Source organism: Somniosus microcephalus, chromosome 15, assembly GCF_052327205.1.
Source record: "Somniosus microcephalus isolate GS21.2 chromosome 15, FLI_Smic_1.0, whole genome shotgun sequence".
Taxonomy (NCBI): domain Eukaryota; kingdom Metazoa; phylum Chordata; class Chondrichthyes; order Squaliformes; family Somniosidae; genus Somniosus; species Somniosus microcephalus.
Genome location: NC_141001.1, coordinates 91,179,613 through 91,201,339, shown reverse-complemented (window position 1 = coordinate 91,201,339; position 21,727 = coordinate 91,179,613). Strand labels below are relative to the sequence as shown.

The 21,727-nt window shown below is 42.8% G+C and overlaps 1 protein-coding gene across 1 annotated transcript in view; it reads right to left on the bottom strand.

Annotated features, from left to right (window-relative positions):
• Window positions 1-21,727, bottom strand: part of mettl15 (methyltransferase 15, mitochondrial 12S rRNA N4-cytidine) — a 155,264-nt gene that overhangs the window by 28,226 nt on the left and 105,311 nt on the right. The window lies entirely within an intron of this gene.

The following is a 21,727-nucleotide window of genomic DNA, read 5'->3' as shown; positions in this document are numbered from 1 at the left end:
CGGCTATTCTCACATATACCCTTGAAAGCTACAGAGATTGTCTTGAAGACGTACACGGGGCAAAAAGTCTACCCCAAAGGAAAAATAAGGGTGAACGTGATATACAACGGCCAGGAAATACCAAAAATGGACCTATATGTATTGCCAGATGGAGGACCACCACTACTAGGACGTGAATGGATCCGGAAGATACAATTAGGTTGGCATTCCATACAGGCACTGACGGTAGAGGCCAAAAAGGATGACGACGTCACACCTGGACGACTGTCAAAAATGCTAATTGACGCACAAGAAGTGTTCCAGGAGGGACTCGGAACGTTAAAAGGCATAACAGCGACGATTAAAATAGAGGAAAATGCAAGCCCAAAGTTTTTTTTAAGGCCAGACCGGTGCCTTATGCGATCCGCCCAGCCGTCGAAGCAGAGCTGGAAGGTTTGGAACGTTTAGGAGTACTGTCCAAAGTGGACTGGAGCGAGTGGGCTACACCTATCGTTCCTGTAATGAAGAGGTCATTGAGTAATACGCCTGGGGAACCAAAGAAGGTTTGCATCTGTGGGGACTTTAAGGTGACAGTGAACCCAGTCCTTCACACGGTACAATATCCGCTTCCGCGGATTGAAGATATTTTCGCCTCGCTATCTGGAGGAAAACGCTTCACTAAGATTGATCTGGCCCAGGCGTACCTGCAAATGGAGGTAGAAGAAGCCTCGAAACAATACCTCACGATCAACACTCACAAAGGTCTCTACCGATACAACTGGCTGGTGTTCGGGGTAGCATCGGCTCCGGCTATTTGGCAAAGGGCAATGGATCAAGTCCTGCAAGGGATTCCAGGGACCCAGTGTTATTTGGACGACATCCTGGTCACGGGTGAAAATGACAGTGATCACCTCGCCAACCTGGAGAAGGTGCTCACTAGATTGAAGGAATATGGGCTACGAGCTAATCGCCACAAGTGCGAGTTTTTCCAGAAGCAGATCTCGTATTGTGGCCACGTTATTGATGAAGAGTAGTTACATAAGTCCCCTGAAAAGATTGAGGCAGTAGTCAAGGCTCCAGCACCGGAAAATGTGTCACAACTGAGGTCGTTCCTCGGGCTGGTGAACTACTACCATAAGTTCTTACCAACTTTGTCTACAGTATTACACCCACTGAACACCCTACCGCAAACGGGGGTACCATGGAAGTGGAATGACGAATGTAAACGAGCTTTCCAGAAGTGCAAAGAATTGATCACATCAAAAGAGGTGTTGGCCCATTTCAACCCAGCACTACCAATTCGGTTGGCGTGTGATACATCACCCTATGGTATTGGAGCGGTGCTGTCGCACAAATTCCCAGACGGGTTGGAAAGGCCAGTAGCCTTTGCGTCTCGGTCACTAACCTCAGCCGAGCGCAACTACGCCCAGATTGACAGGGAGGCCCTCAGCCTAGTATGGGGAGTAAAAAAGTTCAACCACTATCTGCATGGGCAGAAGTTCACCTTGCTGACTGACCACCAACCACTTGTCTCCATCTTTAATCCAAAGAAGGGCGTTCCGCTGATGACTGCGCAACGGCTACAAAGATGGTCCCTTTTTCTAGGGGCGAACCAATATGAAATAGAGTATAAGGGCACAAAACAGCATGGAAACGCTGATGGGCTATCACGCCTGCTACTACCTACTGTGGAGGAAGCACCAGCAGTGGACCCTGTCGAAATATTTTATTTGTCGATAATTGAACGCTTGCCAGTAATTAACGCGGATATAGAGATGGAGACCCGAAATGATCCGACACTGTCTCGGGTATATGATTTGATGGTGAAGGGGTGGCCAACACATGGCGACTCACTGTTGCCAGCATTCTCATCCAGAAGAGAACAGCTGTCAGTATGCCAGGGGACAGTGATGTGTGGATCCCGAGTGGTAATTCCACCCAAGTTAAGGGAGAGAGTGCTCAATGAGCTTCACGAAGGCCATCTGGGAGGGGTGAAAATGAAAAGCCTTGCTAGGGCTTATGTGTGGTGGCCAGGGATCGATCAACAAATCGAGGACCTAACAAAGAGCTGCTCAGGATGCCAGAAGGTCCAAAATGCACCACCACATGCCCCTCTACACCCATGGGAGTGGCCCTCCTCTCCATGGCAACGGGTGCATATTGATTTTGCTGGTCCATTCATGGACTCAATGTTCTTAATAGCAGTGGATGCGCACTCGAAATGGCCTGAGGTGATCAAAATGTCCTCCACCACTACGGAGAAAACGATTGCAGTCCTACGGACCATATTTGCCAGGAACGGCTTGCCAGAGCAGATTTGCTCTGATAGGGGACCACAGTTTGTGTCCGAAGAGTTTCGGAAATTTATGAGAAGGAATGGGGTAAGGCATTACACATCCGCCCCGTATCATCCAGCCACAAATGGATTGGCTGAGAGGTTCGTACAAACCTTTAAAAAGGCAGTAAGGGCCATGTGCAATGATGACATTCCACTACAGCATAAGGTGGATAATTTCCTGTTAGCCTACAGAAATGCGACACATGCAGTTACCAACCAGACCCCGGCCATGATGTTCTTTAACCGAAGGTTGAGATCTCGTCTGGATTTGCTCAGACCAAATGTACGAAGAGATGTTGAGAATAAGCAATTCCAGCACATCAATGAGAAGCCGACAAGGAGCTTCAATGTAGGACAACCAGTCTTGGCCCGCGACTACCGAACAGAGAAATGGCAACCCCGGAACGATATGCACACGGCAGGGGCCACTAATGTACACAGTGGATGTCGGGGAGAACATTGTGAGACGCCATGTCGACCAGATCCTAGCATCACAGGAACGAGTCAACCCCATGTCTCGCGTACCTGGGGATGAACCCGACATACCGGTAGCATCTACCCCAGAAACAGTAGCAGCGGAAACTGATGAACTAACCGACGACAGGGGGCCAGAATCGCCTCCGCACCAAGAACAAGACACTCAGGAAAGGCGCTATCCAGAAAGGATCAGGAAGCCGCCCCAAAGACTGAATTTATAAATGGACTATTTCCGTTAATGTGCATGTTAAAGTGTTAACTGTTATTTGAATGTTATGGTACTGTTAATCTAAAAGGGGAGGAATTGTAGTGTATGTACCTTTAAGAGAGAATGACTTTTACAGCTCCTGTATACTGTAGTACCGGCAGTGACCACACCTGTATATAAGTCTTGAGCAGGCATCTGTACTGTTAGTCTTTAGACTACCCTCATCCAGTAAACACCTGTTGATTGTTAATCTGCAGTCTGCGTCTATTTATTGAAGAACACCATACTTTAAGATTCACGGATTTAACACTCATGAGTTAATATCATGGGAGAGTGATAATTAAATGTTTAGTAGTCTTGACAAAGCTTTATATTTTAGAGCTTGAAAACCTTTTCAGACAATATAAGGCTTATTGGTGAATGTGAAAGAGCAGTCTGTTCTAGTCTTTGACCACAATTTTCAAACTGCAGCAATTTATAGATGCCATATCCTTGTGCTGGTCACATTTTTAGCATAAATCAAAAGCACATTTACAAATATATCTGATAAATCCTGCTCTCAGAGGCAGACATTTAAAAAAAAAAAGAGCTCTAATGATAATTTATTGATGCATCTTGATGGCTGTAAATTAAATCAGTTGTTGTGATGTCAATGAAGTCCCAGTGGGCAGGATTGTACAGCTTCAGAGGAACATTTTAAATCTACTACAATTAAAAGCCAGGGAAAAAGATGGAGGTATGCTAAAGGATTGTTTCGTAGATTACTGAGAAATATATTCTGTTCTATTTCTTTTAACTATTTCCCAAAGTAATTTCTTATTATTTTTCAGTATTGTACCCATAATTACGGACATACCTGTATATTATTTGCAAGTTGGTTTGCAATTTTCTTCAAAGTTAAACACAAATATATAAGGCCATTAGTGAAAACAGAGAAATAGGTCTTCCTCAATGTATTGAAAGCATCACACGGTTTCCTTGCTCGAATTAATTATTTCCCAATCAAACCTAAAATTCCTTACTTCCCCTACTTTTCCTCCCCCTCACAATCTTCAAGCTTTTAATATACAAGCTTGTTGTCATCTAATTTATCTAGTTTCTTTTACTCTAATCGGCCTAGGTGGTGTCCTGCACTATGGGCCTTGAACCTTCAACTTGTTTTCTCAACTATCCTCTCCAAAAAAAAAGTTTCTTATGCAGCTCTTACAAATATCCTCAATATATGACATACAATGACACACATCTGTAATAACTTATGGTTCTGGCAAAGGATCATAGACCTGAAACGTTAATGCTACCATCCTTTCTCCTCCTGCTGAGTGTTTCCAGCATCTTCTGTTTTTTTTTATTATAACATCAATTTGCATTTATAAAGCACTTTTAACATAGTAAAACGCCCCAAAGTGCTTCACAGGAGCATTATCAGACAAAAATTGGCACTGAACCAAAGAAGGTGATATTAGGATGGGTGACTAAAAGCTTGATTGAAGAGGTAAGTTTAAAGGAACGTCTTGTTCGAGCAGAGGCATGCTGAACTCAAGGACAAGTTGGCTACACCTTTCAACATACATGGGGGAGAAAAGATTTTTAGAAGATAAAATCCAGAGGGCAGTCACCCAACAACAACTTGCATTTATATAGTTGCCTTTTTCATAGTAGAACATAGTAAGCAGACAAAAATATAATTTAATATGAAAACGCAACATTTTCAGCATAAGCTCAACAACAAGCTTCTGAATATGACATTTATACTACTCATGAACAGGAGTTTTTCTTCCAAAACATGCCCATCAACACTTAGATTGTTCACGTCCACTACCTGCATCACTCTAGGATAGGATACAAAAGATAAATATGTATATTTTTTACCGTCATTTAAAACTTTTTTCCTATGCTACAAGTTTAAGTGCTAAATGCAATACATACAAGGTTAAGTAAAGGAACCACAAAGTATACTTGGAATAGTCCACCCACAAATAGAGATAAACAGAAAGTATTTCGTACTGGGTAGCTCAATTGCATACTTTTGCATAATTGTTAAACAATTGATTTCCCCGAGTTGATGTTGAGAAGAAAGTTTGCAAAGTAATTCCACTGTAATACTTGCTCTACATTAAACTTGTACTGATAAGTCCCAAAATTTACTTGCATCAAAAAATATATACACATGGAAAAAAATTAAAATAGCTTACCATTAGCCCCATTTCCCCCAGTCATGTGTAATACATATTTTATTCCATGATGTTTAGATAGAAACTTCTTTAATCAGAAATGCATGGTCAAAGTAATTGATTGGGAGAAGTGCAAGTTAATGAACACAAACATTCCTTACATAGTCAACAGAAAGAAGCAGTTCAAAATTTCACACCAAGTATTTAGCTCTTAATAGTCCTTAACTGAATATCTTCCACAATGTCATCCTTTGTCAGCAAGGCCCCAGAGAGTTAGAAACACAGTTTATTTTTTGCAGAGCTTCGGGTCATTATCCTTTATTTGGCTAGAACATTAGATGATGCACTGATTTATGGGACTGTGAATAACTAGCAATCTTCAAAAGAATGGCTGTTGGGTATAGGATACAATACATTCATCGTAGCTCAGATTAATCCAATATATGTGGTTTGAAGACATATACTAATTCAATGGAAGCTTTTACTCCACCAGAAATAACCAGATAACCAAATAACCAGCTCGATCAGCAAACATTACACACTCCATTCAGTCAAAGCAAACTTATTTTCAATATCTAGGATTCTTTTCTTGAATTTTTAAACTTGGGCAACCTGACTTATCATCTCTTTTGCTGAATATGTTGGTTTGTGAAAACTCAATTAGAACCATGAGAGATGGGGAAAGAGATGTGATTGGGAAAGAAAAGCAAGGTAGATTATAATACTGTAAGTAGAGATCCAGAAAAAAAACCCAAATGGTATAAATTCCAATTCAAAATGTCTCACTATGTATGTAGATTGGTAATTGCAACCAGGAGAGGAAATGATCCTTTTGAATGACTATTTTAACACTTTTTTCTATTTCTGAATATGGTAATGCTAGGATATTAGACTTTTGTAAGTATCTGTATGTTTGAATGCTCACTTTTGCAGAACGCTGTAAAACATCAATAAAAAGTTATTTTTTAATGTTTTTTAAAAAAAAGTTCCATTTGCGATCAGTCATATTTTTCAAACTGCAAAAGAAACCAGTAATTACTAAAAAAAAGGTCATGACAGGGACCATGTTGCAGATTTTATATACAAACGCAGTTTAGATTGTATTTACAAAAGAAAACTGTGAGCAGTTTCCAAACTAGTTTTACAGTATAATGTAGCCTCATTTAATACTTAGTTTTAAAAATATTTGATATTTCTACAAGTAACATTTAAGTTTATGCATTAGTTCTTCGTGTGAATTATTGCTATATTTTCTCAAGTCTACATATTCAAATTTGTTCAAAGTAATAATTTTTTTAATCTTTAAACTAAGATGTTAGACAGTTTTTATTGAACCTGAAAAGAATAAAAGACCATGCTTGATATGCTGAAAATGTTGGTTTGTGAAGACTCAATTATGCATCAGTTTCTTTTATCGTAATTTAAATGTAGAAATTTCACTGTAATTTGTGAATTTTTATTGGAAAATATTCACTTTCACCTTATTAACAATAATTCCTATACATGAGGTATTACTTCGAGTCCATACTTAGTTCTTAAAACAATAAACTGACAAAAAATCTGTCAACCAAGAAATAGAAATCAGCTCAAGCAAACTTCATAAATCTAGTGACAAATTTAATTTGGAAGTTATACATTTCCTGCCTTGAAATGTTTAAGCCACAGCTGAGTAATTTACAACCAGATAACCGACTCCTTTCTCTCGCAAAGCTTAAAACAGACATTTAATTTAAAGACTGCCATTTAAAGTGACATGCTTTCATGGCTTTTGAGGAAGTAAGCGCAGTAACATTTAAACTTTCTCTTCACAAAATTTGGAACTTGCCTTTTTATATAATATTGCAGAAGCTAGTTGTAGGCACTTAAAGTGACAGGACTGTAGACAAATATCACAAACAGGAGTAATGTGTTACAAGTGAAAACAAATAGCAAAATCATTTCAAACCTCAATCCTAAATTGCAGTTGCAATCTATCTAAAATCATTTTTTTTTTGGCTTGAGATGGTAACTTTTTTTTTAAAGTATAACTCAGCCTTACAGAGCAAATAGATTACAAAAAAATGTAACTAAACTTGAATATAATTGTCTAGCTCTGTAAAACTAGCTGCGAGTTCAATTTTTACAATGGCAAGAAATGCAAAAATTGTTAAAATCAATACTGGATAAATGGTGATTGTTTAACATTAGTTGCAATGCATAAAAAAATCTTTTAAGAAAATCAGCATTTTCAGTTTTCACAACTGGCATGTTTATTTTTGCTTTTTAATATGTACACTAATTCTTACTTTTATAATTTTGTAGATTTTCCCTCCACCGACCAGCACAGCCTCTACCTTGGTCAAGAGGCTGGAATAGTCCAGTCCATTGAAATCTTCATAGACACTAGCAGTGTCGCTCTTCCATCATCCCAATACCCAACAGGATCAGGTCCACTGATGACTCAGGAAGACCAGCAAATTTGCAACACCATGGCAGTTGAAGGCTTCTTGAGAATGGGTTTCAAACTCTGGTCTCGTGCTTAAGTGCCGAACACTTGCATTGTAGCAGTGAGGGGGCGGGGCTGGATACGGGGCCTTCAATCTGCAATGAATTATAATGTACCCAGGGCTTACTTAGAGGTGTCAAGTATTTATTCTGTAAAAATTTAAGATCTGCGACAACCTTTTTTCCTCTTACACATTTTCTACTTAATGATTCCTGAATTATTCACTGAAAAAGAGATGAAATGTTGAAAGACTAAAAAAGTAGCATTTTTCATAACTGCTACATTCAACTGGACAGAATTACTGATAGCCTAACTATGAGACAAATATATACTTGCATTTTTCCCCCCAATACTGATATTTGTTTACATTTAAACCGGAGTCATGTGGCTGACGTTTGCAAAGCTCTCAAGTGATTTCAGAATACTTTGAGATTAACTGAAGAACTGAATCCTGGTTCTATTAGGTAGTTATGGTGAAAAGTCCAGCCACAGCCCTGAGCTAAACCTTACTTCATTTGTAAAAATTACATTTTACAAACTGGGATACAATTTTAAAATTACCATATGTAACCAGTAAAATGACAAGTAAATTAGCAAAATACAGTATCACATTTTTGAAGAACAAACTGAATTTTCCGTATGTGTTTAAGCTGTAGTGCAGTTTACTTGAGTGAACAAAAGGTTTTCTCTATTGATATTCATTTTGTCATGAATAATTGTCACAATAATCATTTAAAGTATTGCCTAGGTTACATCATTGCTAAATATTTTACATGCCACTACAATTCAAGTTTATACTTTCAACAATACAGACTGCTCAACTCTGCTTGCATGTCTTTCTATCTCTTTTGATAAAAATTGCTTGCTGGAAACAAATCCTCCCATCTCAATATCTGTAGCAGTAAGTTTTACAACTTTTCCTGCACAATGATGTATTCATATTGCATAATAGCTTTTGTGCTGTAAAATTATGTCTCTTACATTCACGTGACATAAGGACATAATGCAGAACTCATGTATTAAAAGCTTGCTTGGGCCCAGAATCTTCCACCTCATTGAACTGGAGAAAAAATATGCAGCTATTTTTATATAACAACGTAACCCAATGGGTCACATCAATCATAAATTTTTTAAGAGTGCTTCAGAAAATGAATTGCTGGAAGAAACATGCTGCTAATGGTTCCTGATGGCATGACAAAGGTGCTGACGTAAATACTTAGTTACACTTCATGAAGTATTCACTTTTGTTTAGAGATGTCTTATGCTATAGAATAGTTTATGAAACAGGAACGTCATTTGAGAGTTTGCAGAAAATACTAAAACACCTCCTAGTGGTCACATCAGTGTAGCATTGGCCGAGGCCTCAGAGCAGGTCATTCTCCTGGCTACAATTGGTGCATGGGGAAAGCAGAAATAAATTTTAAAAAATGGAGAAAATAATAGTGTCCTAAATATCTTATTTTTATACATAAATTTAAAAAATCAAAAACACACAATTTATTTTGCTATTACATTATATACAGTGTATCTTAAGAAGAAATTGTAAACCACTTAGTAAGAAAGGCCAAAGCAATAAATAAAGGGTTTCCTGCTTAGTCAATGAATGTTTGGTGTGTCCACATGCTTACTCCTTTTATAATAAATATTTGATGAATTGTTAAAGGGGATATTCATTCACCAAGTTAACAATGTCCCTTCTGTAGAGAACTATTCATCACCAGATGCTTATTGGCGGATGAGGGAAGTCCAGTAGACATTGTCTACTTAGACTTCAAAAAGCTTTTGATAAGGTACCACATAACAGGCTTCTCTGAAGTCTCTGGTATTAGTGGTAATATATTGAACTGGATTCAGAACTGGCTGGCAGGATGTAGGCAGAAAGTAGTTCTAGATGGATTTGGATCTGTTTGGAGACCGGTCACCAGTGGTGTCCTGCAGGGATCAGTGTTGGGACCGTTGCTCTTTACTATTTTTATTAATGATCTGGATGTAGGTGTTGGGTGCACAATCTGCAAATTTGCAGCTGGTACCAAGATCTGTGCGAATGTTAGAACTGTAGATGATGCTCATCTGCTTCAGGCAGATCTTAATGTGTTGGGAGATTGGGCTCAAGGCTGGAAAATGATTAATAACTTAGATAAGTGCAGTGTTATGCATGTGGGCAGGGCAAATGCTCAACATTCATACACCCTTCAGGGAACATAAGAACATAAGATGTAGGAGCAGGAGGTCATTTGGCCCCTCGAGCCTGCTCCGCCATTCAATAAGATCATGGCTGATCTGATCTTGGCCTCAACTCCACTTCCTTGCCCGCTCCCCATAGCCCCTGACTCCCTTACCTATCAAAATCTGTCTATCTCCACCTTAAATATATTCAATGACCCAGCCTCCACAGCTCTCTGGGGTAGAGAATTCCAAAGATTCACGACCCTCAAGAAGAAATGCCTTCTCATTTCCGTTTTAAATGGGTGCCCCCTTATTCTGAAATTATGCCCCCTAGTTCTAGATTCCTCCACGAGGGGAAACATCCGCTCTGCATCTACCCTGTTAAGCCCCTTCAGAATCTTACATGTTTCAATAAGATCCCCTCTCATTCTTCTAACCTCCAATGAGTATAGGCCCAACCTGCTCGACCTTTCTTCATAAGACAACCCCTTCATCTCCGGAATCAACCTCGTGAACCTTCTCTGAACTGCCTCCAATGCAAGTATATCCTTCCTTAAATGAGACCAAAACTGTACCCAGTACTCCAGCTGTGGTCTCACCAACACCCTGTACAGTTGTAACAAAACTTCCCTACTTTTATACTCCATAAGGGCATTAAAGATGGTAGAGATAGAAAGGGATTTGGGCATTCTAGTGCATACATGAGCAATGCCGTGTAGCGATAGCTAGAGCAAATAGGGTGTTGGGTTGTATCCATCGGACAATTGAGTACAAGACAAGGCATACCTTTTTTGTCCTTGTGCAAGACCTTAGTCAGGCCACACTTGGAATATTGTGTCCAGTTTTGGTCTCCTCACATGGTGGGTTATATTGAGGCTTTGGAAAGGGTGCAGAGGGCAGCCACTAGACTAATTCCCAGTCTGAAGCATCTTAGTTATCAAGATAGGCTAAAAGAGTTGGGACTCTATACCTTAGAGAAGCGTAGACTTGGGGGGATCTGATTGAGGTTTATAAGATAATGAAGGGAATAGATTGTGTTCCAGCTGACAGTTTATTTCAATTAAACAGGTTGGGCAGGACCAGGGGTGTCAAATTTAAGTTGTATAAGGCTAGATCTAGGTTAGATGTCAGGAGGCGGGTCTTTGCCCAGAGAATAGTGGACCTCTGGAACAGGCTGCCGTCTCGTGCAGTGGATGCGGACTTGCTGAATTCCTTCAAGCGAGAGCTGGGCCTGTTTCTGGCTGGGGCGGAGATCACCTCTTACAGAAGGTGGGTACTGCAGGGAATTCAGGGCCAGAGTGATCTCCTGGACTAGTTTCGATCGCCTAGATAGGCTGGAGAGGAATTTCCCCGATTTTTCCCCCCAAATTAGCCTGGGTTTTTTAACATTTTTTTGCCTCTCCCAGGAGATCACATGGTTTTGGGTGGGGTGGAGTGTATATGTTGTGATACACAAGGTATCGCAATTGTGTGGGACAGGCTCGATGGACCAGATGGGCTTTACTTGTCTGTCATTGTTCATAACTATATCCTCAGCACGGTGTTATTGAAAATATTAATTTAATGGATTTGTACCAAAAGTCTATGATAAAACAAAAGAAATTAGAAAATACTGCTGCATCACAATTGATAGTAACTGAACCTGAAGCTTTTTTGAATCGCTATTTATAAGTTAACAGTAAACTTAATGGGCCGGATATTCCGATCCCTACAGGTGGGTATGCGCTGTGTACTCATCCGTAGGGACATCGGAAATGCCGGTTTCAGGCATGCACTGCGCATGCGCTGGAAACCGGCATTTCCGATCTCTCAAGAAAGCTCTTGACAGATCCTCTGGCTGCCTGGGAGAAGGGCCTCTGCGGGCGGAGAGTTCCGCTTTTTGGAGACCCTCTGCCCGCAGAAAACACTTACAATTCTTGCGCCTGGTAAAAGCAGGTGTAAGGCCTGCTTTTAACAGGGTAAGAGTTGAAAAAGGTTTTTTAAAATTCCACTGATTTACCATTTAAAAATACTTATAAAAAAGGTAAGTTTATTTTTAGCCCCGTTAAAAACTTTAACTATTTTTTCCAAAAATTTAAATTTTTGTTTAAAATAGTTAATTTATGTAATTTCAAGTCATTTTAAAAATGTGATTTAAAAAAAAAAATTATTTGAAGTTTTACTAAGTGTTGGGGGTGATTTCCATTCATATATTTGACAGGTCTTCCTGTCAAATGTATGAAGGGAGATTCCCTTCTGTGATTGGCTCCCCATGGCCCACGTGATCCCAGGGACGCTGCGAACTACCTGCGCCTCTGGGATACGTGGGCCCTGCGCACCGGCAGTTTGGAGAAGCCCAGCATCTGAATTGTGCGCCTCCCAGGAGCCCTCAGGTAAGGGCGCAGATTTTTCCAGATCGCAGCCCTCCGCCCGCGGGAGGCCTGCCATTGGAATATCTGGGCCAATAAACGCAAGTACAAACCAAAATATTAAAAAATAAAATTTAAAATTAAAATGTGAAATTTTTTTAAAATCAGCTTCAAAATGACAGTCACATCGCAAACAAATTACAATCAATTCTCTTGAGCTACAAAAATACATTAGATGAAATGAGTTATAAATAGAATAAATCACTCATAAGTTATCGAAATGTGAGGATATTTATCATACATCTCAGTTGGCTCCTGGCATGTTTGAAACATAGAAGATAGGAGCAGGAGTAGGCCATTCGGCCCCTCGAGCCTGCTCCACCATTCAATGAGATCATGGCTGATCATCCAAACTCAGTACCCTGTCCCTGCCTTCTCCCCATATCCCTTGATCCCTTTAGCCTTAAGAAATATATCCAACTCCTTCTTGAATATATTTAATAAGTTGGCCTCAACTGCTTTCTGTGGTACAGAATTCCACAGGTTCACCACTCTCTGGGTAAAGAAATTCCTCCTCATCTCAGTCCTAAATGGCTTACCCCTTATCCTTAGACTGTGACCCCTGGTTCTGGACTCCCCGCCATCGGGAACATCCTTCCTGCATCTAGTCTGTCTAGTCCTGTTAGAATTTTATAAGTTTCAATGAGATCCCCTCTCATTCTTCTAAACTCTAGCGAATATAAGCCTAATCGACCCAATCTCTCTTCATACGTCATTCCTGCCATCCCAGGTATCAGTCTGGTGAATCTTCGCTGCACTCCTTCCATGGCAAGAACATTCTTCCTCAGATAAGGCGACTAAAACTGCACACAATACTCAAGGTGCGGTCTCACCAAGGCCCTGTACAACTGCAGCAAGACATCCTTGCTCCTGTACTCGAATCCTCTCACTATGAAGGCCAACATACCATTTGCCTTCTTAACCGCCTGCTGCACCTGCATGCTTACCTTCAGCGACTGCTGCACAAGGACACCCAGGTCTCGTTGCACTTCCCCTTCTCCCAATCTATTGCCGTTCAGATAATAATCTGTCTTCCTGTTTTTGCCACCAAAGTGGATAACCTCGCATTTATCCACATTATACTGCATCTGCCATGCATCTGCCCAAATCATACTGGAGTTTCTCTGCATCCTCCTCACAGCACACGCGCCTATCCAGCTTTGTGTCGTGCTTTTCATGCCAAAGCCGATGTAAGTCTGATAATTCCGCACCATTCATCTGAGGGCAACTGTTTTCACATGCACACAGGTCTCAAAATCTTTTACTTGTATATAAATACTTGTGCAAAATATTGTTCCCACAGGCTTTTCCAAATTGTAGTAAAACTCAACTGGAATTTGGGCTTGTTCAAACTTGACATGGTTGCTAGCAGTTATTAACTGGCTGCTTTTCCTTCACATCTTCAATGACTTTGGGAAAAATTAGGTTGATTTGGGAGTGCAAAGCAACTAGGGCCTGGGTCCGGCGCCGCCAACGCCTCCTGCAAAATTCAGCAGGAGGTTAGCGGTGGCGGTAACCGTTAGCGCCCTGCTGTGCTGCCGGCAATGACGTCATCGCCGTGCACAGCGCCTCGGCCGCCATCTTCGGTAGCGCCACCTGACTTACCACCGGACGCTATGTCCGACAGGGTCAGGGGGGCCTACCTGCAGCCGGGATGGCGCAAATTAAAGGGGAGGTGCCGGGCGGCCATTTTTGTTGCTGGCCACCTGCCAGCATCTGCCCCCGTTGCTGTCCCCGGCCTTCTGTGCAGCCCCCCCCGCGCGGTGCCGGCTGCGCTCCGTGAGCCCAGCATTTCTCTTGAGTGCCGGGCTCTTTTGCCGGCACTCCGATCCCTGGTGGCCCAGCTGGGCCCCGGGTAGCGCTGCGCTAGGCCCCTCCCCTTTAATAAGGGGAAGAAGGACTGCACTACCGCAGCGCAACGTGCCAGAGTGTGGCGCTGCAGCACGTAGCGCCGTGATAGTCACTCGCAGCACCCAAAGAGGGAGGCGGGGCGCTACTGGAAGCGCCACGCCTCCCTCTTGGAACGCTACCAGTGAATTTCGGGTGTGGGGGTGCTAATTTTTTCAGGGTGCTAAAAGTAGCGCCCTGGCGAAGTTAGCACCCCAAAGTGGGCACGACCCAATTTTTCCCCCTTTGTCTCTAATCCTTTCATTCAACACTTTCACTACTGTGGGGGCAGCCTGGCCCTATTTGCTGCCACATATGTAGTCTCTGGGTGGAGGTGGGTTGGGGGGGGGGGGGGGGTGCGTGGAGAAGCGGTTCAGCGGCAAGTTCCGGATATGCTGACATTCTGATGGACAGCACCATAATCTGCTCCCATTCTCATCATCAACCATGCAGCTGATTCTGAGCAGTTGAGTGGAGCTGTCTACAATCTGCATGTCCACTCTCTTGTGTTTTCTCAACAATTTTGCAACCCCTCAATCCTAGTGGAACATGTGGCAACTCCAGGGGCATCCTCAGTGGAGCCTTTTGCAACAGAGGTCCTAAGGGTAGTTTGTGCTTCTACTGGATGCTTCCTCATCATGGCCACTGATGGTGAGGTGTAGCTTGTGTTTTGTGGTCTATACACTTCAGAAAATGTATTAAGCTGACATTGATTTAGAGAGATAGAGATTGACTTTCTTGAATTTTGAAGCCAACTAATTAGCTCACCTGTGTTTTGGTGACAATAAAGGTAAGTGCTAAGTACTTAGAGTTGTGAGGTAACTATTCGAATTGCTAACACCTGTGTGAGTGAGAGACAGAGACACAGATTCCGGTGGAGGCGGAGGTCCCCAATGGAGGGCTCTCTATGCGGGAGTCCTCCCCTGTTCTATTGGGGACTTGGCCTGGAGGGTGTTGCACGGGGAAGTCCCGTGCAATATATTTTTAAGTAGGTTCACGGACTCCCAGGCCGCCTGTTTGTTCTGCGGCCTGGAGGAGTCCATTTTTCATATTTATGCAGAATGTGAGAGGTTGCAGCCCCTCTTCCATTATTTGAAGGGGCTGCTCCTCGATTTTTGGTTGCACTTCAGTCCCACGCTCTTGATCTACGGTCACCCGGTGCGGAGGGGAGCGGGCAGGTTGGAGGGCCTCCTCATGGGTCTGCTCCTGGGCCTGGCTAAAAAAGCCATCAATTGGTCCAGGCAGCGGGCGGTCGAGGGGGTCGTTCAGCCAGATTGCCTCCCTCTCTTCCGCGGCCATGTTCGCGCCCGGGTGGCCCTGGAGATGGAGCACGCGGTGTCCGCCGGCGCGCTCGAGCACTTCAGTGACCGGTGGGCGCCGCGGGGACTGGAGTGCATAATTGGATTGGACAACCAAATTTTAATTTGATTTGCTAAGGTTTATTTAAAGTTTTAGAGTTTTAATTACAGTTTATTTGTTTAATTTACTTGGTCCATTTAAAAGAGGGACAGAGGCTCAGATTGCACAGTCAGCGGCGAACAAACGACACTAGCCATTCATCACACTTACCCACAGACTTTCTGTGGACTTTTGCACTGAAACTTGCGGTTATTAAGAGAGCAAAAACAGCGCGGCACCCTTTAGAGGGGATCTCGAACCTGTGTGAACAGGGCAAGCAATTGTGTATCTCCTTAACCAATCGGATTGAAGAATCCTTACTGAGCCGCGCAGAGTCTAAACCAGGAAGTATAAGTTAGAATAGCTAACTCAATGTCAAATCATATACAGAAAGCGAAGTAAAGAGAAGGAATGAAAGATGGGATGAAGCGAGATCAAAGAGACAGAAAGAAAAAGGTAAACACATTTAAAAAAAAATCTCCAACAATAATTAAAATCTGAAGGAAAGAGACTCCACATTTGAAAGAGTTAATTTTCAGTGCCAGAAAGGTTGTTTGGCAGTAATTAAGACTTATCACACCGTTAAAAATTCACTTACACTTGAATGGACAAGCCTAAACTTTTTTGGGGGTATTTAGTGGGTAAATACCACCCTTCCATGTGTTTGAATGCCGAGTCTCTCGGTGAGATACTGTTATAGAGAAGCTTCTGGAGGAGCAGGGCAACTCGAACAGCAACTTCCTGATATCCACATTTAACTGTGCATGTGTGGACACCGGAAGTTGCTGTCCTATTTACTCCTTAATAACGGTGAGCATTGATAACCTCACCATTATTTCTGCCGCAAAATCCAGGCCATCAATATCTTTTCTCATTATAATTTGATTTTTTTTTTAAGAATTGAATTTTGAAAGCATACAGAGGGAAACCAATAGACAGGAGGGGAGAAAAAAAACCAGGTTGAAGGTGAAGGGATCTCTGGCATTTCACCATGTGCCCTTCAGTTTTTCTGGTTTTCTATGCATGTGGAAGATTTCTGGCCTTCATGGATTGAATTTCATTAAGAATTGAAGAGTCACTCACATTCATTAATTATTACATCCAGGACCAGATTCTTTCATTCCTCGAAGTTGGGTTATATGCATACTTGCACTTGTTCCCAAACAATGGGGGCGATTTTGTGAATGGGGACGCGTTGGAGGCGGGACTGCTGCTTGTCGGGTCGATGTCCTGCCTCCATCGATTTGTGGCCAACCCACGCTATTTTCCCTTGATTGACCTTGTTAAGCCCGCCCAGCGGGCTTTGCAGGCCAATTAAGGGGAAGCCGGTTGCAGAGAACATCAGCGTATGAGGTTTCATCTGTCAAAAAAATTTTGACAGATGAATGGTCATCGTTTGACAGCTCTGTGAAGCAGTCAAACAGTGACAATCTCTGCAGTTTGATGAGGTCTTGCATAGCAGACCTCGTCAACCTTCTTTCGTTTACAGAAATGAGATGTTTGTTGCATCTGAGAATGCAACGGCCATCTCTCATCTGCAACACGGAGGTGCGAGACACTGTGCATAGAAACCGACTGAAGCCTGCAGGAAGAAACAAAAGTAAGTACACTTTTAAAAACACTTAGCACTCAGATACCCACCTCTACTCTCTTGCACCCATCATTTACCTTCACACCACACTTTTGCAACGCCCCCGACCCCCGCAGTCACAGTACTCACCTCGCTGGCGGGTTTTGGAGCCTTCGGGAAACCAGCACTTGAGGGGAAAATCCTATTTTCTGCCTGTTAACTACCTGTTAACAGGCAGTTAAGAGGCTTTAATCCCTTCCCTCCTCCAAGGAGACGGGACCCAGCGCGGGATGGCTACACGCCTCCTGGGAAGATGGCATGGAGGCGGGTTGGCCACTCTCCCCCAAATTCTGCTATTTTCCCGGCAGTCCTGCCTCCTTACCCGCCTCCCCATGGCTGGCAAAATCGCCCCCAATATGTTCAAAAATGGTTGCTTTTACATTCTCACTTTTCTTCCTTTGCTTCAATTTTGTACATTTCCTTGCATCTCCTAAATGTATTTCCAACCACATTTTCAGAAAAATTCGAGTTACCTGAAGGCTACTTGGAGATTGCATTTTGACATCGGACACTTTATTCAACAAGGTTGTTTTTATTATTCACTTTCTTTTCTCATTCAGCACTTCTGATACCATGTGGTGTTCTTGTGTTGCAGTCTTTAGGGTTCCTAATAATCTAGCTTCAAATCATAAACGAACAGACCAGGCTTATTACAGTTGAAACAAATTTACATTCTGTAGCTTACTGGAAACCTTAAACTCCATCTTGCACTAACTAGCTGTCCAGCATGGATTAAACCATTTGTTGCTTAACTGGCACTTTATATTATCATTGCCAGCATTAACTTTTTTTTGTACATTTTCTTGCATCCAATTGCCCTCTTAAACAGGGCCACATATCCTCAACTCAGACTAGCAGAATTCATGTTGCTGGCAACATGAATGTGCAGCTTCCCTCAGTTGTAAAGCCCACTGTCACCCTCTCTCACACACATTAAGCAAGTAAGCAAAATGCCTGTGGGGCATTTAGTAATCTAAACAGGTTGTACTGATGTTGAAAAACATCAAGCCACTTACGGCTCTATCCAACCAGCCACATTTCCAATATCTGACCCTCAAGTAGAGGGCAAGTCAGACCACCTAAAGAAGAGGTGGGACAACAATCATTCCTACCCCCTCCACCACCACCGCGCCCCCCACCACCACCCCACCAAAGCCTTCAGCTAACACAGCACTCTCATGTCACAAGAGATCCACCCACCCAACTCCCTAACAATATAACCTCTTGTATGCACACAACAGTCCCATATAACTGAAGTCAAAATGTAATTGTATAAACAACATTCATTGTATGCGCCTCGATTTCAAAATTCTCATCCTTGTTTTCAAATCCCTCCATGGCCTCGCCCCCCCCTATCTGTGTAATCTTCTTCAGCCCCACAACCCACAGCACCCCCCCCCATCCAAGATATCTGTGCTCCTCTAATTCTGCCCTCTTGAGCATCCCTGATTATAATCGCTCAACCATTGGTGGCCGTACCTTCTGTTGCCTAGGCCCTCAGCTCTGGAATTCCCTGCCTAAACCTCTCCGCCTCGCGAACTCCCTTTCCTCCTTTAAGACACTCCTTAAAACCTACCTCTTTGACCAAGCTTTTTGTCACCTGCCCTAATTTCTCCATGTGGCTCAGTGTCAACATTTTTGTCTTATAATACTCCTGTGCAGCACCTTGGGACGTTTTACTATGTTAAAGGCGCTATATAAATACAAGTTGTTGTTGTTGTGATCAAGGCGACTGAACAAATCTAATTCCATTTTAATGCATGGGATTCCATTTTGCGACTGCATCCAGTTACAATTAAGCTCCTTGGTTTATCATCACCATTGTTAAATTCATTTTAATCATGTGGGATTTGCAGGAATTTTACTGGCGTTTTCAGCATCTGGTCAGTGTTTCCACCCAGTTTCCCTCTGAAAAAAATCGCAAATCAGTGCCTTGATCTTGATTGAAGCAATGTACATCAGATTTTGTTTTGATTCTTTAAAAATCTAAATGGCTAAGCCAAATGTCAACACTCAAGATTCTTTGAATAAATTGTTAACAGATTTTGGCACCAGAGGGCTACCTGCTGCTGACTGAAATGCATGGGAAACTAGACAGTCGCTATAGGAGGGCTTTTTTATTGCTTAAGTTATGCTTAATTCTTTGTTTTTTGGCTTCTTAATATTATCCTGCCACAACGACCTTAGTGAATAAATCCACCACATGATGTGGTATTTAATCTATACAAGTCTGGAAGGCCCTGTATTTGATCTTTAGTCTGTGACAAGTTAATCTTAATCAGGGTTGTAGTGGGGACATTATAATTGGCTCCAGCATTACCAGGCCAGAGGGGAGGAAATAGACAATTAGTCAGGAATCCAACTCCTGATCGCTATCCAGTGGTTCTGGGAGGGAGAGGAAGGGGGTGAGAGCTGAAGTGCGGGAAATGGAACGGACACGGTTGAGGGCCATGTCAAAAATGGTAGAGGGGAATTCTCGGTTAAGGAAAAAGGAAGACATATCGGAAGCACTAGTATGGGAGGTGGCATCGTCAGAACAGATGCGACGGAGACGGAGAAACTGGGAGAATGGAATGGAGTTCTTACAGAAACCACAATAGGGTTACCCTTGTCCTCACCTTTCACCCACCAGCCTCCACATTCAACGGATCATCTTACGTCATTTCCACCACCACCAAACATATCTTCCCCTCCCCTCCCCTTTCAGTATTCCGAAGGGTCCGCTCCTTCCACGACTCTCTGGTCCACTCCTCAATCACTCCCAACACCCCCTCCCTTTTCCATGGCATCTTCCTGTGCAAGCGCAGGAGATGCAACACCTGCCCTTTTACCTCCTCCCTTCCCACTGTCCAGGGCCCAAAACACTCCTTCCAGGTGAAACAGCGATTTACTTGTACTTCTTGCAATTTAATATATTCGCTGCTCATGATGCAGTCTCCTCTACATTGGGGAGATCAAATGCAGATTGGGTGACCGCTTTGCGGAACACCTCCGGTCAGCAAGTGTGACCCCGAGCTTCCGGTCGCTTGTCACATTAATTCTCCACTCCACTCCCATTCTGACCTCTCTGTCCTTGGCCTCTTACACTGTTCCAATGAAGTTCAACGCAAGCTCGAGGAACAGCACCTCATCTTTTGATTAGGCACTTCACAGCCTTCTGGACCCAACAGTGAGTTCAACAATTTCAGACCATAACCTCTGCCCCTATTTTTTTCCACATGGCAGCTGTTGATGTTTCTGCCATTCCCATCTACACCTCTTCTAGACTCATCTTTTGTTTCCTTACTTGTCCCATTACCATCTCCTTTTGCTTTGTACAATCATGCCTTTTGTCATTTAATCACTCCTGCCTTCCACCCTATCACAGACCTTCCCTTTTGTTCTTTCCTCCCCTCCCCCTGCCCCTACACTAGCTTAAAATCAATTACATCTCAAACTTTTTCCAGTTCTGACGAAGGGTCATCGACCTGAAACGTTAACTCTGTTTCTCTCTCCACCGATGCTGCCTGACCTGCTGAGTATTTTCAGCATCCTCTGTTTTTATTTCAGAATTCCAGCATCCGCAGTATTTTGCTTTTGTAACCTCTGCTGGAAATTGCATTTGTGGCTGCAAATTGAGGACAAGACTATGCTGACCTGCTACTGTTTCCACTGCCTGCCAACATTCACGGCTGGGGATTAAACTTGAACAGTCACTCGCGCCAGGTTGTGGACAGCTTTCACAACCGAGGGAAGCATAACCTAGCACGAGGTTTCACCATCAGAAGAGTAGACACATTGGAGTGTTCGGGGGGGGGGGGGGGGGGGGGGAAAGAGGCTGGAACTAAAGAGGGTGAAGTTAGATTATCTATCTTTGGTATAGTCTTGCTCTCTTTTTGAAATTCAATCACAGAATCACAGAAACCCCACAGTGCAGATAGAGGCCATTTCGGCCCATCGAGCCTGCACCAACACATATACCACCCGATCCCCATAACCCCTACACCAACACATATCCCACTCTATCCCCGTAACCCCACATATTTTAATCCCCCTAACACTAATGGTCTCAGCATATAAGATGTAGCTTGTCACCTGGGGCCTTGGCTCTTTAAGAAATAGCACAGCTCGAGTAGTCATGCTCTGCCCCACTGGAACAGAGGCACTAATCGAAGCTGCACCCTCAGTACTTTTTCTGCCATGCTTTGTAGCAGTTGTCTCCCACACCAGAAAAAGCTGGATTTCCCAGTTAGCCTCATTAATGCCGTCATGAAAACAATTCAAATCTTCACCTGAGCTCCCTAGATTGAGAGGGGAATTTCGAGGCCTGAGATATGAGGAAAGACTGGAGAAATTTGGACTTTTCAATCCAGCAAATTTAGGACTGATATCAGGAATTGTTCTTTAACACATGGAATGGACTTCCAGATAAAGTAGAGGAGTTGCAAATCTTGGAATCATTTAAAAAACAATTGTATGTGGCAATTCGGGCACAGTAGTGTCATTATGGAGGGATGGACTAAGATGGCCTTCCACATCCATAATTGTTTTGGTGATTTAGGAATTCTAGAGTTATTTCTACATACACTGTACTACAGTAT